This window comes from Microtus oregoni, unplaced genomic scaffold (genome assembly GCF_018167655.1).
Source record: "Microtus oregoni isolate MIOR12 unplaced genomic scaffold, Mior012 000025F_ref0000491, whole genome shotgun sequence".
Lineage (NCBI taxonomy): Eukaryota > Metazoa > Chordata > Mammalia > Rodentia > Cricetidae > Microtus > Microtus oregoni.
In genome coordinates, this window is record NW_024543084.1 from 22,570,832 (window position 1) to 22,585,016 (window position 14,185).

The 14,185-nt window shown below is 43.5% G+C and overlaps 1 protein-coding gene across 9 annotated transcripts in view; it reads left to right on the top strand.

Annotated features, from left to right (window-relative positions):
• Positions 1-14,185, top strand: part of Dennd1a (DENN domain containing 1A) — a 543,784-nt gene that overhangs the window by 383,511 nt on the left and 146,088 nt on the right. The gene's annotated exons all lie outside the window — the stretch shown is intronic.

Consider the following 14,185-nt stretch of genomic DNA (forward strand, 5'->3'; position numbering starts at 1 on the left):
TTTTTTTTTTTTAAAAAAAGTGCCTAACTTTCCTTTTGAAAGCACCTTTGATTTTTTTCAAAGGCAACTTCCATTTTTATTTTGTGTGTTCTGTTTGCAAGAGAATGCTTCTTGGTTTATTCACGTTGACAACTGAAAAGCCTTAGGCCTAATTAAAAGAATTTTCACAAGCACCTTTACTGAACCATTTCATTACGCAGCACTGCACAGATTGCATTGTGAAGCATGGTGATGGTTTAAATCTGACCTTTAATCCTGGCCTGCCAGGAGTTTGGGGCAGGGAGCCCTGCTTTGAAAACACTCCCCGCAAAGCATACATGCATACACTTGCACATGTTTGGTTAGAAATAATCTTGTTATTGAGTAGCTACCTACTAGTATAAATAAATGTCACTTTAAGCACAGATCCTTTAATCTTCAGTAATTTATATAAGATTTTTTAGCTTCAGTGCGTGTGTGTGTGTGTAGGTGTGGTGTGTGTGTAGTATTAAAGCTGAATTGTTTTATAGAAAAAAACAAAGACAATTTTACTTACTCCAGACAAAAAAAGGAAAGGATTGGAGCAAGTGAATTTTGCAAATGAGTAGAAGGGTAGGAAAGTGCAAGTATCTTGGCTACTGTGAGTTTTTCTCTTGGATGCCAAGGTCTTCAAATTCAGAGTGTGGAAAGGGGCTGGAGTACATGTGTGTATACTAGATTCTACCTGGACATTCTTTAATAGCTACTGAAAGTAGGAGTCTCTTAGTTTTGTTTTTAAATTATATTTTTTATTCTAAGAATAACATTCTAAGGATTTGAGAGTTTTTCACAGGATACTCACCAGAGCCATTGTAGCATAGTGAAATAAGCATTCACATAATGAAAATTGATCTTTTTGTCTGATGAAAAGCTGGTTAGAATTAGGACTCTTGCCAGCTTTCTGACTTAACATGTAGCCCATGAGTTGTCAGGAAAGAGGGGAAACAGAGATCCCCAGGGTCATCACCAGCACCACCGCAGAGCTCTGCATCACTAGCATAGTCCTACACTCCCCCACAGAGAACTGAGGGCTTTGTGGGGAAAATGGGATGCAGAAGACACAATTAAACCCAACTGAGGTCAAGGTCCAACCATCTTCTCAAGAAAGAAATAGAAACAGGGAAATGAGAGGAAGCAGTAATGGAGATGCATTAGGTTGGGAGACAGTAAGCCAGTGCCATGGACAAGTGCAATTGCTGCCCTGGTAGCAGTGAAAATTAACAGGCTAGCACAGGCAGTGAGTAGAACAGACCCAGGTTTGACTCTGGCTTCTGCCCACCACTGGACTATGTATGAAATGGAAGTCTAAGTCTCAGTGTCCTCATCTGTGTAATGGGGATGACAGCTCCTATCTCACCGAGTTTTTCTGGTCTTCGTTGGATGTTGGGCATGTGAACATTTGCTGTATCATTTACTTACTAGCAGGGTGTTCCTGTTTCTTTCTTGATGGGTCCATAGTTCTTTCAGAAGTTATCACTGGAAAGGGAGTGCTATGAGATTACCCTCACATGCCAACACTTTCTGCTTCAGACTAGAGACAAAGAACCAACAAAGGGATAGAGAGATTAGACAAGGGCTGTGGAGATGGCTCAGTAGATAAACATGAAGACCTGAGTTAGGATCCCAGGAACCACTTAAAGAAGCCAATGACTGCAGCATATAAGTAATCTGAGAGCTGGGAAGGCAGAAACAGGAGGGTCCTTGAGACTTAGGGGCCATTCAGTATAGCCAGACAGATTCAATGAGAGACTGTCTCAAAATAAGGTGGCTGGGTTGGGGAGGTGGTTCAACCAATTAAAGTGTTTATATCCCCAGGATCCACATAAAATCCAGGAGGACTTGGTGGCCCACTTGTAGTATCAGTGTACAAAGTAGTGGAGAAGGGATTCCTCAAAGCAAGCTTGCTAGCTTGACTAACCAAATCTGTGAGTTGTAGAGGCAGCAAGAGACTTTTCTTTGAGAAACAAGGTGGAAAGTGATCAATGAAGACACCTTCACATGTACACATATATACACCAAAACAAGGGTGCAGGACCATAAAGACACCAGCATCGATCTTGGACCTCAGCCAGTGTACTCTCCAGTAACTAAATAGACTAACAAAGGTATTTATTTATTTATTTATTTATTTATTTATTTATTTATTTATTGGCAGCTAGTGGGAAGAGAACAAAGTGAGCTAGTATGTTTCTCTTCTTTGCAGTGGAGAAAACAAGTCACTCTGCCCTCTGTACCCAGCCATTCCCCAGGCATTTTTAAACAAACTCTTAATGTCCTAATGTATAGTTTATTCAAGAAAGAGGACAGCTGGGCAGTGGTGGCACATGCCTTTAATCCCAGCACTTGAGAGGCAGAGGCAGGTGGATCTCTGTGATTTCAAGGCCAGCCTGGTCTACAGAGTGAGTTCCAGGACAGGCTCCAGAGCTACAGAGAAACCCTGTCTTGAAAAACTGAAACACAAAAGAAAAGAAAGGAGGACAATCAGTTTGCTTGGGGGGAAAATATGACTCCCTATTCCTGTGGACTCCAGTTCATACCCCAGCAATTAGTACAGCCACTGTACAAGGCTTCTGCCCAGACTGGCTTGAGCCAGACTTGAGAACTGTGTTTCTAGTCAGATGCTATGCCTGCCCTATGGAAGACCTTGGTCCTACCTTGCTAAACTGGTCAGTCTATTAGAAGAGACAGGCCTGAATTGTCTACTCGTTGTTGTGTGATAGTGGAGAGAAGGTACAGTGAAGCACATAACAGGAGAACCATGGTCTAGTGTGTGGAATCAGACTGAAGATGCAGCATTTGAACAGAGCCCTGCGACACCCAGTATGGTAGCCACTATTCACTTGTGGCCATGTAAATTCAAATTGAATAAAGTAAAATACAACCTTTCTCAGTTATACCTGGACACATTTCAAGTGCTCTGAGCAATCTACTTTTGAACAGCATTGGGCAAGAGATGGATCATTCCCATCATTGTATAAAACTTGGTTGGAAATTTCCAAATTATAGGTTAAGAGAGTAATGTAATGGTAAGTGAGAGCACTTCAAATAGGAAATAGTCCAAACAAAAAGTCCTGGGATAGGAGAGAAGACAGTGAAACTAGATCTCAAGGCTAATGAGGGAAGTGGGAAACCTCATCTGAATGACACACTTCTAGGCCTTGCTAGGACTGTGTCCTCAGAGCAATAGCAAAATGACTGAAATATCTTAAGATATCAGCACTGGTGGCAAAAGGTGGCTAAGAATATGATATTTTGTAGTTTGCCATCTTAACTCTCCCAGCCCTAGGCCACAAGTTGCAACCAACTGAGGAGATGTTGCTAGATGCTGCTAGCTGTTGCAGAGTTATCCTACCCCTTCGGGGGACAAAGACCTACAGTCTGCTGTTATATAAGAGCTAAAGGAAGTTAGCTGTGGTACCACATGCCTTTAATCTCACAATTGAAGGGGGTGGGATTGGAACAGAGGCAGATGTCTGTGAGTTACCAGCCAGCTTGGTCTACGTAGTTCCAGGACAGTCAATACTACATAGAGGGACCCTTTCCAAAAAAAAAAAAAGATAAAAACTGAGATAATAGATCATTATATATAGGATATGGAACCCCCTTTTAACCACTAGTGAGCTCATTTCTACTGAATGCTGGAAACTGGGATTAGAAGTAACTCGCCTCATCCATTTTTGTGCAGCTCCATTCCAGCATGTCTTCAGCACTGGGTACCAACAATGGCTTATGAGCCCTGGGAGGGATCTTCAGGGTTTGATAAGGGGCCTCAAAGAAGTTTGATGACTTTTTAAAACAAAAAATATTATTGTAGATTTTGTTATAGGTTTCAGTAAAGAAAATTAGTAATAGGATTTGAAGCCTCACAAATAAAGTAGAAAGCAAAGTTGGGAGTAGGACTTTGCTAACAAGCTATGAAGGGCTTTGGAATTTGGACTTTATTATATTAGAGTAGGGAGCCCCTGAAGGTTTCAGAGAGTGTCATGAGTCCCCTTTTTTTTCCCCCTGAGGATTATTCAATTTCAAGGATGGATTAGACCTGGGAGAAAAATAGAGAAGGAAACACCAGCTTAAAGACAGTTACAGTAGCCCTGGTAGAAGATAACATTTGGACTGATGACAAAACAAAATGTCAGGTAGACTACTACACCTATTACCAGTTCATAGTACCTAAATCCCTACAAAGTTCATGAATGGCCAATGTAAGGGAACTGAAGTTCAACAAGTAGAAAAAGTAGGAAGGCAGGTTACTAGTCCCAGGCCTTAGCTAAGCAGACTGCACCTCCGTACTGTAGCCTGAAGAGTCAATGGGAAGCTGATGAAGCCAAGAGACCTGACAGAGACTAGGGATCTAGCACAAAGACACAGTGAAGAAGTAGGCTGAGGGAAGGCAATGCTGCCCATGTCATTCTACTTACTGTGACTGACTGCTCCCTGTGTCTTCCCTTCTATGCATTTAGTGTGCAGATGTGCAGATGCTTGTTTGCCTTGTCACTGAGCTAAATCTCATTCAATGGATGGGTGTCAGTTTGTCCCCTCTTCCCCAACATGAGTCCTTTCCAGCTGAGATCAGATCCTAACCATAAAGAATGTGGTCCTAGCTTGACATTCTTCCAAGCAAAGCTATTGTTGTAATGCCCTTCTAAAGCTCACTCTCTTGTTCTTTCATTCTACAGAGAGTGCTGCAATGGGGGTTCTGGCGCTAGCAAGAAATGTAGTAGACAGCAGCTCATGGCAGAATCACCTACATGGTCTACAGGCCTAGCGTAATGGTCAAAAGAGGCTTTACAGATGAGGGGACATCTGGATTCCCTTTCCCTTACCACAAGGCAATGACTAATTTGACTATTAAAAATACCTCACTCTACTTCTTTATTATGAAAATAACATGCTTTTTATAAAGGATAATCAAAACAATCAATTTTATAGAACAAAGTGAAAGCATCCTTACATAGTTAACCTTGGTACATGACGTTTCTGTTTTTTACTGCACATGGATGTATTTACATGAGTTAGTAAATGATTCATGCTATACACACTGTTCTTCAGCTTGAGTCCCCTATCCCATCCATCCCCATTCACATCCCCTGTGCCACCACCACCATTTGAAAATGTCTTTTCATGTTGGCTTGGAATTCTGCCACTTCCAACATATAGTACTTTTATCTTAAAGCTGTGATCATTTCATGAACCCTGATCATACAGATGTGGACAGTCTTTTAAAGAGTAAGTAGATGTCCACAACAGGATGAGCAGGGACAAGAGACAAAGTCTGTATGCATGGGCTAAACCAAAGAGTGATTTCGTATCAGTGGGTCCAGTATAAGGTCAAGCAGGACAGGTAGGAATGAGCCATTAGGACAGCCTGCCGAGCCTTGTCTAAGCAGCGCAGCCTTGTCTAAGCTGGTGATAGGGAAGGTCCAGATGCCAGGTGTTTGTGGAGGCTGATTGTTTGTTTCACATCTGCCCAGACCCAAAATAACCACACAGAAACTGTATTATTACAACACTGTTTGGCCTATTAGCTCACACTTCTTATTGGCTAGCTCTTATATCTTAAATTAACCCATTGAATTTATTTGTGTATCACCATGTAGTTGTGGCCTACTGGTAAGGTTTCATCCAGCATCTGTCTCCTGCAGTGGCTACATGGCTTCTCCCTGACTCCACCTACTCTCTCTTCCTCTGTCTGCTGAGAATTCCCTCCTTGCCTTATTTTGCACATCAGTAGGCCGAAAGCAGCTTTATTCATTGACTAATGGTATTCACCGCATACAGAGAGGAATCCCACATCACCTCCGCTTTCTGTCTAATTAAAAAGGAAGGTTTTTAACTTTAAAAGTACATATATCAAAACAGGTTATCAAGCAAAAACTAAAATTACAATAGTTAAATCTACTTTATCTTTTATAATAATTAAGGAAAACTGTAATTATTCTTTAACTCCATAAAAGACTCCAGAAGGATATAATACTATCTCACTAAACAGGAAGTACATTGTAAGCAACTTCTTTTTTTTTTATTGAGAAAAGGAAAAAAAAAACAAGTTTCCGCCTCCTCCCAGCCTCCCATTTCCCTCCCCCTCCTCCCACCCTTCTCCCTGTCCTCCCACCCTTCTCCCCCTCCCCCCCACTCCTCTCCCCCTCCCTCTCCAGTTCAAAGAGCAGTCAGGGTTCCCTGCCCTGTGGTAAGTCCTAGGTCCTCCCCCCTCTGTCCATATCTAGGAAGGTGAACATCCAAACTGGCTAGGCTCCCACAAAGCCAGCACATTAAGTAGGATCAAAACCCCTTGCCATTGTCCTTGGCTTCTCATCAGCCCTCATGGTTCACCATGCTCAGAGAGTCCAGTTTTATCCCATACTTTTTCAGTCACAGTCCAGCTGGCCTTGGTGAGCTCCCAATAGATCAGCTCCACTGTCTCAGTGGGTGGGTGCACCCATCGTGGTCCCGACTTCTCTGCTCATCTTCTCCCTCCTTCTGCTCCTCTTTGGGACCTTGGGAGCTCAGTGCAGTGCTCCAGTGTGGGTCTCTGTCTCTATCTCCATCCATCACCAGATGAAGGTTCTATGGTGATATGTAAGATATTCGTCAGTATTGCTATAGGATAGGGTCATTTCAGGTTCCCTATCCTCAGCTACCCAAGGAACTAACTGGGGACATCGCCTTGGGCTCCTGTGAGCCACTCTAGGTTCAAGTCTCTTGCCAACCCTAAGGTGGCTCTCTTAACTAAGAATTGTGCTTCCGTGCTCCCCTATCCAACCTTTCTTTATCCCAATCCTCCTTTTTCCCCAAGTTCCCCCCATCCTCCCCTTCTCCCTTTTCTCTCCCCTTCTCCCCTTACCCCCATCCCACCCCACCCCCAAGATCCCAATTTTCTCCGCAGCAATTTTGTCTACTTCCCATAGCCAAGAGGATAACTATATGTTTTTCCTTGGGTTCACCTTCTTACTCAGCTTCTTTATGTTCACCAATTGTAGACTCCGTGACCCTTGTTTATGGCTAGAAACCAATTATGAGTGAGTACATCCCATGTTCATCTTTTTGGGTCTGGCTTACCTCACTCAGTATAGTGTTTTCTTTTTTTTTTCTTTTTTTTAACTTTTTTTTATTGAGAAAAGCAGAAAAAAAAACAAATTTCCTCCTCCTCCCAGCCTCCCATTTCCCTCCCCCTCCTCCCACCCTTCTCCCCCTCCTCCGACCCTTCTCCCCCTCCCCCCACTCCTCTCCCCCTCCCTCTCCAGCCCAAAGAGCAGTCAGGGTTCCTGCCCTGTGGTAAGTCCTAGGTCCTCCCCCCTTCGTTCATATCTAGGAAGGTGAACATCCAAACTGGCTAGGCTCCCACAAAGCCAGCACATTACGTAGGTTCAAAACCCCGTGCCATTGTCCTTGGCTTCTCATCAGCCCTCATTGGTCGCCATGCTCAGAGAGTCCAGTTTTATCCCATGCTTTTTCAGTCACAGTCCAGCTGGCCTTGGTGAGCTCCCAATAGATCAGCTCCACTGTCTCAGTGGGTGGGTGCTCCCCTCGTGGTCCCGACTTCTCTGCTCATCTTCTCCCTCCTTCTGCTCCTCATTGGGACCTTGGGAGCTCAGTGCAGTGCTCCAGTGTGGGTCTCTGTCTCTGTCTCCATCATTCACCAGATGAAGGTTCTATGGTGATATGCAAGGTATTCGTCAGTATTGCTCTAGGATAGGGTCATTTCAGGTTCCCTATCCTCAGCTGCCCAAGGAACTAACTGGGGACCTTGGCTTGGGCATCTGGGAGCCACTCTAGGTTCAAGTCTCTTGCCAACCCTAAGGTGGCTCCCTTAACTAAGAATTGTGCTTCCGTGCTCCCCTATCCAACCTTCCTTTATCCCAATCATCCTTTTTCCCCAAGTTCCCCCCATTCTCCCCTTCTCCCTTTTCTCTCCCCATCTCCCCTTACCCCTATCCCACCCCACCCCCAAGATCTCAATTTTCTCCCCGGCAATTTTGTCTACTCCCATAGCCAAGAGGACAACTATATGCTTTTCCTTTGGTTCACCTTCTTACTTAGCTTCTTTGGGATCACCAATTGTAGACTCCGTGAACCTTGTTTATGGCTAGAAACCAATTATGAGTGAGTACATCCCATATTCATCTTTTTGGGTCTGGGTTACCTCACTCAGTATAGTGTTTTCTATTTCCATCCATTTGCATGCAAAATTCGAGAAGTCATTGTTTTTTACCACAGCATAGTACTCTAATGTGTAGATATTCCACACTTTCTTCATCCATTCTTCCATTGAAGGGCATCTAGGTTGTTTCCAGGTTCTGGCTATTACAAATAATACTGCTATGAACATAGTTGAACAAATGCTCTTGTCATATGATAGGGCATCTCTTGGGTATATTCCCAAGAGTGGTATTGCTGGGTCCAGGGGTAGGTTGATCCCGAATTTCCTGAGAAACCGAAACACTGATTTCCAAAGTGGTTGCACAAGATTGCATTCCCACCAGCAATGGATGTGGGTACCCCTTCCTCCACAGCCTCTCCAGCAAAGGGTATCATTGGTGGTTTTTTTTTTTTCTTAATTGAGAAAAGGAGAAAAAAAACAACTTTCCACCTCCTCCCAGCCTCCCATTTCCCTCCCCCTCCTCCCACCCTTCTCCCTCTCCCCCCCTCTCCTCTCCCCCTCCCTCTCCAGTCCAAAGAGCAGTCAGGGTTCCCTGCCCTGTGGTAAGTCCTAGATCCTCCCCCCTCCATCCATATCTAGGAAGGTGAACATCCAAACTGGCTAAGCTCCCACAAAGCCAGCACATTACGTAGGTTCAAAACCCCGTGCCATTGTCCTTGGCTTCTCATCAGCCCTCATGGTTCGCCATGCTCAGAGAGTCCAGTTTTATCCCATACTTTTTCAGTCACAGTCCAGCTGGCCTTGGTGAGCTCCCAATAGATCAGCTCCACTGTCTCAGTGGGTGGGTGCACCCCTCGCGGTCCCGACTTCTCTGCTCATGTTCTCCCTCCTTCTGCTCCTCATTGGGACCTTGGGAGCTCAGTGCAGTGCTCCAGTGTGGGTCTCTGTCTCTATCTCCATCCATCACCAGATGAAGGTTCTATGGTGATATGTAAGATATTCGTCAGTATTGCTATAGGATAGGGTCATTTCAGGTTCCCTATCCTCAGCTACCCAAGGAACTAACTGGGGACATCGTCTTGGGCACCTGGGAGCCACTCTAGGTTCAAGTCTCTTGCCAACCCTAAGGTGGCTCCCTTAACTAAGATTTGTGCTTCCGTGCTCCCCTATCCAACCTTCCTTTATCCCAATCATCCTTTTTCCCCAAGTTCCCCCTATCCTCCCCTTCTCCCTTTTCTCTCCCCTTCTCCCCTTACCCCCATCCCACCCCACCCCCAAGATCCCAATTTTCTCCCCGGCAATTTTGTCTACTTCCCATAGCCAAGAGGACAACTATATGTTTTTCCTTTGGTTCACCTTACTTAGCTTCTTTGGGATCACCAATTGTAGACTCCGTGACCCTTGTTTATGGCTAGAAACCAATTATGAGTGAGTACATCCCATATTCATCTTTTTGGGTCTGGGTTACCTCACTCAGGATAGTGTTTTCTATTTTCATCCATTTGCATGCAAAATTCGAGAAGTCATTGTTTTTTACCGCAGCGTAGTACTCTAATGTGTAGATATTCCACACTTTCTTCATCCATTCTTCCATGGAAGGGCATCTAGGTTGTTTCCAGGTTCTGGCTATTACAAATAATACTGCTATGAACATAGTTGAACAAATGCTCTTGTCATATGATAGGGCATCTCTTGGGTATATTCCCAGGAGTGGTATTGCTGGGTCCAGGGGTAGGTTGATCCCGAATTTCCTGAGAAACCTAAACACAGATTTCCAAAGTGGTTGCACAAGATAGCATTCCCACCAGCAATGGATGAGGGTACCCCTTCCTCCACAGCCTCTCCAGCAAAGGCTATCATTGGAGTTTTTTATTTTAGCCATTCTGACAGGTGTAAGATGATATCTCAAAGTTGTTTTGATTTGCATTTCCCTGATCGCTAAGGAGGTTGAGCATGACCTTAAGTGTCTTTTAGCCATTTGTACTTCTTCTGTTGAGAATTCTCTGTTCAGTTCAGTGCCCCATTTTTTAATTGGGTTAATTAGCATTTTAAAGTCTAGTTTCCTGAGTTCTCTATATATTTTGGAGATCAGACCTTTGTCTGTTGCGGGGTTGGTGAAGATCTTCTCCCAGTCAGTAGGTTGCCTTTTTGTCTTAGTGACAGTGTCCTTTGCTTTACAGAAGCTTCTCAGTTTTAGTAGGTCCCATTTATTCAATGTTGCCCTTAATGTCTGTGCTGCTGGGGTTACACATAGGAAGTGATCTCCTGTGCCCATCTGTTGTAGGGTACTTCCCACTTTCTTTTCTGTCAGGTTCAATGTGTTCTGACTGATATTGAGGTCTTCAATCCATTTGGACTTGAGTTTTGTGCATGGTGATAGATATGGGTCTATTTTCATTCTTCTACAGGTTGACATCCAGTTATGCCAGCACCATTTGTTGAAGATGCTTTCTTTCTTCCATTGTATACTTTTAGCTCCTTTATCGAAAATGAGGTGTTCATAGGTTTGTGGGTTAAAATTCGGGTCTTCTATACGATTCCATTGGTCGACTTCTCTGTTTTTGTGCCAGTACCACACTGTTTTCATCACTGTAGCTCCCAATGTTGGCTCTCCTGGCGCTGAGAGATCAGGTCTCCGTGCTGGTTGGGCATCCCGCAAACAAAGCGCCTACTCTGCTTGGTGCAGGCAGGCCATAGAAACAAAGGAACTCCCCTGTAAGCAACTTCTAAAACTCTAAAATTGACAGAGACATCTCGCTGCCTGGACAGTCACCCAAAGTTCTTTTGTAACATTGGGGCATCCATCTTCAGCCTACAGGCCCATAGTGTCTAGCAGACTTTTCCATGAAGCAGGAAATTTTAAAGACAGTTTTGCCTGTATTGGCAGTTTGTCAGTCACTTTCTTTTATATTCTGCAGAATGTCATGCCGACTCTTTTATGAAGCAGGAACCCTTACCTTTTTTAAGCAACTTTAGCAGTCATTTTTCGGTGGGTCCTGCATGTCCAGTTCATTCAGCATACCATCAGGCAGTCCAGGCAAGAGCAATTTCTTGCCCAAATGGCTAGCAAACTCCATAAGGATCCTCTTTGATGCCCATCATCCTCTTGAAGTAGATTGGTGCTGCCAGGAGCAGATGTGTCTCATTGTCATGAAAAGTCCTAAGTTCTTAAAACATTTAAATGCCATATTCTATAAGTCTTTGAAAGGTTTGAAGAATACCTATCTGAAATATATCTCTGTACATCTTGAAAACCTAACTAACATGACTACAAGCTTGACTATTACAGATGACTATCTATTAACTTGTATTTCTTAATTATACATTACATTTTTAAATGAGCTGCACAAACACAGTATCTTAATCAAGAGCAGAAATATACATATAACAAAATTGACCTTAAATTTGTATCAATAAACCAAGATCCATACCAATACAAAATTTTCATCTGTATATCATATCCCCCTTTTTTTAAAATTGTTTATGATTATTAATTATTTAGAATTAACCTCCTTTAAATAAAAACAAACATTTATAAACAATCATTTTGGGAATTTGGACGTAGCTTTCTCCGAACTGCTTCATGCTATTTGTTGGGTGACACATTTTTAGGGTTCATGGAGATCTTTTGGGGGGGGTCTTGTTCCACCAAACCACATTAGCCTAGAAGGAATCCACAGGTTCTTATCTTCTGTGGAAACAAAAGCAGAACCTCTTTTCCAAAGCAACATATCCTTGGACCCAATTTTTTTTTAATTTATTTATTTATTAAAGATTTCTGTCTCTTCCCCGCCACCGCCTCCCATTTCCCTCCCCCTCCCCCAATTAAGTCCCCCCCCAGCCTGAAAAGCAATCAGGGTTCCCTGTCCTGTGGGAAGTCCAAGGAACCCCCACCTCCATCCAGGTCTAGTAAGTTGAGCATCCAAACTGCCTAGGCTCCCACAAAGCCAGTGCGTGCAGTAGGATCAAAAACCCATTGCCATTGTTCTTGAGTTCTCAGTAGTCCTCATTGTCCGCTATGTTCAGCAAGTCCGGTTTTATCCCAGGCTTTTCCAGACCCAGGCCAGCTGGTCTTGGTAAGTTCCCAGTAGAACATCCCCATTGTCTCAGTGTGTGGGTGCACCCCTCGCGGTCCTGAGTTCCTTGCTCGTGCTCTCTCTCCTTCTGCTCCTGATTTGGACCTTGAGATTTCAGTCCTGTTCTCCAATGTGGGCTTAGACCCAATTTTTGAAGTCAAAATATAATGAAGTTAAAATATATATGTTGGTTTAGCTTAGCAGCCCCCAGAATCAAATATTTCTCTACAAGTCAAAAAATTCAAAGAAAACACAATAATATGCGTAACCCAGACTCTCTGTGTATTTTCCATCTTTACATGGCTTATTTTTCTTTACTCCTTTAATCTCTGATTGTCATACTCTTTTATATTACTTTTACTGTCTTGTTAAAGACTTTGTTTTATTTTTTAAAGTATTTCTTTTTGTAACTGTCTATATTCTTTTCTTCTCTCTCCCAAGACTACTACACTTTTTAAACACTCTGTCTCGTTTAGAAGTCTTTTATGTCTGAATCTGTCCCATTGTGCATCTGAAATTCTTTTCTGACAAGGAGCATTTTTAAATAGTAAGTAGTGTGGTCACGGTAGCCCTGGATACTGCCTTCACCTCCTCTTAACATGGCCAGGGGATTTGGTCCAGGATTAAAATGGTTGTATTTGATTATTTACAAGATTACTAGGACAGCCGTAGATAGATGACATTGAGAAGAAAGTAAAAGCAGATAGCTCACCCAGAGAGTGAATTGAGCTGTACCTCACAGGGCCAACGTCATGTTCATTGAAAGGTGAGGGCAGGTTTGGGATGGTGTTGATGAGATGTGTGCAGCTCTGCGCAGGGATGAAGAGGTGTAGATCTGGCCTATGGCTCAGGAGCTGCCTGAATTGTGCTGCAGTGCCCAAGAGAGATTGCAGAGGAAGAGGGCTGCTGTGGCAAGGAACTGTTGAGACAGTCTTGTGCCCTCTTCCCTTTGTTTTTGTCTTCCTCCTGTGGCAACTGATTAAAAGGAGGAAGCTATCCTCACTGATACTTCTTCTATCCCAAATTACCCCTGAAAACCCCCTATGTAATGATTTGACCAGCACCCCAGGAACACTCAGGGCTAGTTCAGCTTTAGATGTATGATGGCGAGTTATTTAATCCTTCTATTTTCTTCCCTTTTATTTAAGAGACAGAATGCAATTCTGAGTTATTAGGTACACATAGACTTGCAATTTAAAAGTTTGAAGTGCTGTCAGGTCAAGACAAAAGCTTCACCATGGCTCAGAATGAACAAGGTCTTCAGAAGTCTTGGCCTAGGTGCTCATGGGGTATCAGGAGCCCAGGACCACTGGTTAGCTTCAGACCAGCAGGGGCAGACAGGAAGGAGCTCTCTTCTGTTTGCTCAGTTACCATCAGTGACTCCTTCTTTGTGTAAGATGGTAATGAGGCCATTAGGAGAGGCTCACCTGAAGTGCAGCTTGTGAATCCAAGGTAATTAAACACCTTCTGAATGAAAGGGAAAGGCCAGGGAAGGTTAAGTGAGGAATAATCCGCAGCACAGGTGGCCCAAGGCCTTTGAGGAACCAGAAGAGCGACAGCACAGGCACTGTTTCAAAGGATGGAAATGTCATCCTTGTCCTCAAAAGGGACAAGGTTTTTATTATTGGGGGGGGGGGTGGAATAGGTAATTATTTTTTTAACATTTTAGTAAAGCATAATTTTTCATACTTTTTTCTCACATTGAAAATCCATGACAGAACCTACCTGGGGTCAAGAGACACTCAGGAGCTTTCAGTACTGCCACCTTTGAGTCTGTGATCCCAGAAAGGGAAGCACAGCAGAGCAGTACATGTGCACTCAACGTGCATGCACATACACACGTACATGCTATGATAGATGCCTAACTACTTTCAGATAGAGACTGTGTTCTCTTATCTCTCACTTTATAGTAGCTGGCCCCTGGCACTTGTTCCTGTACCTTCTGGCTTTATTATAGTCCAGGCAAATGACCCACCCCTATAGCAACCTCACA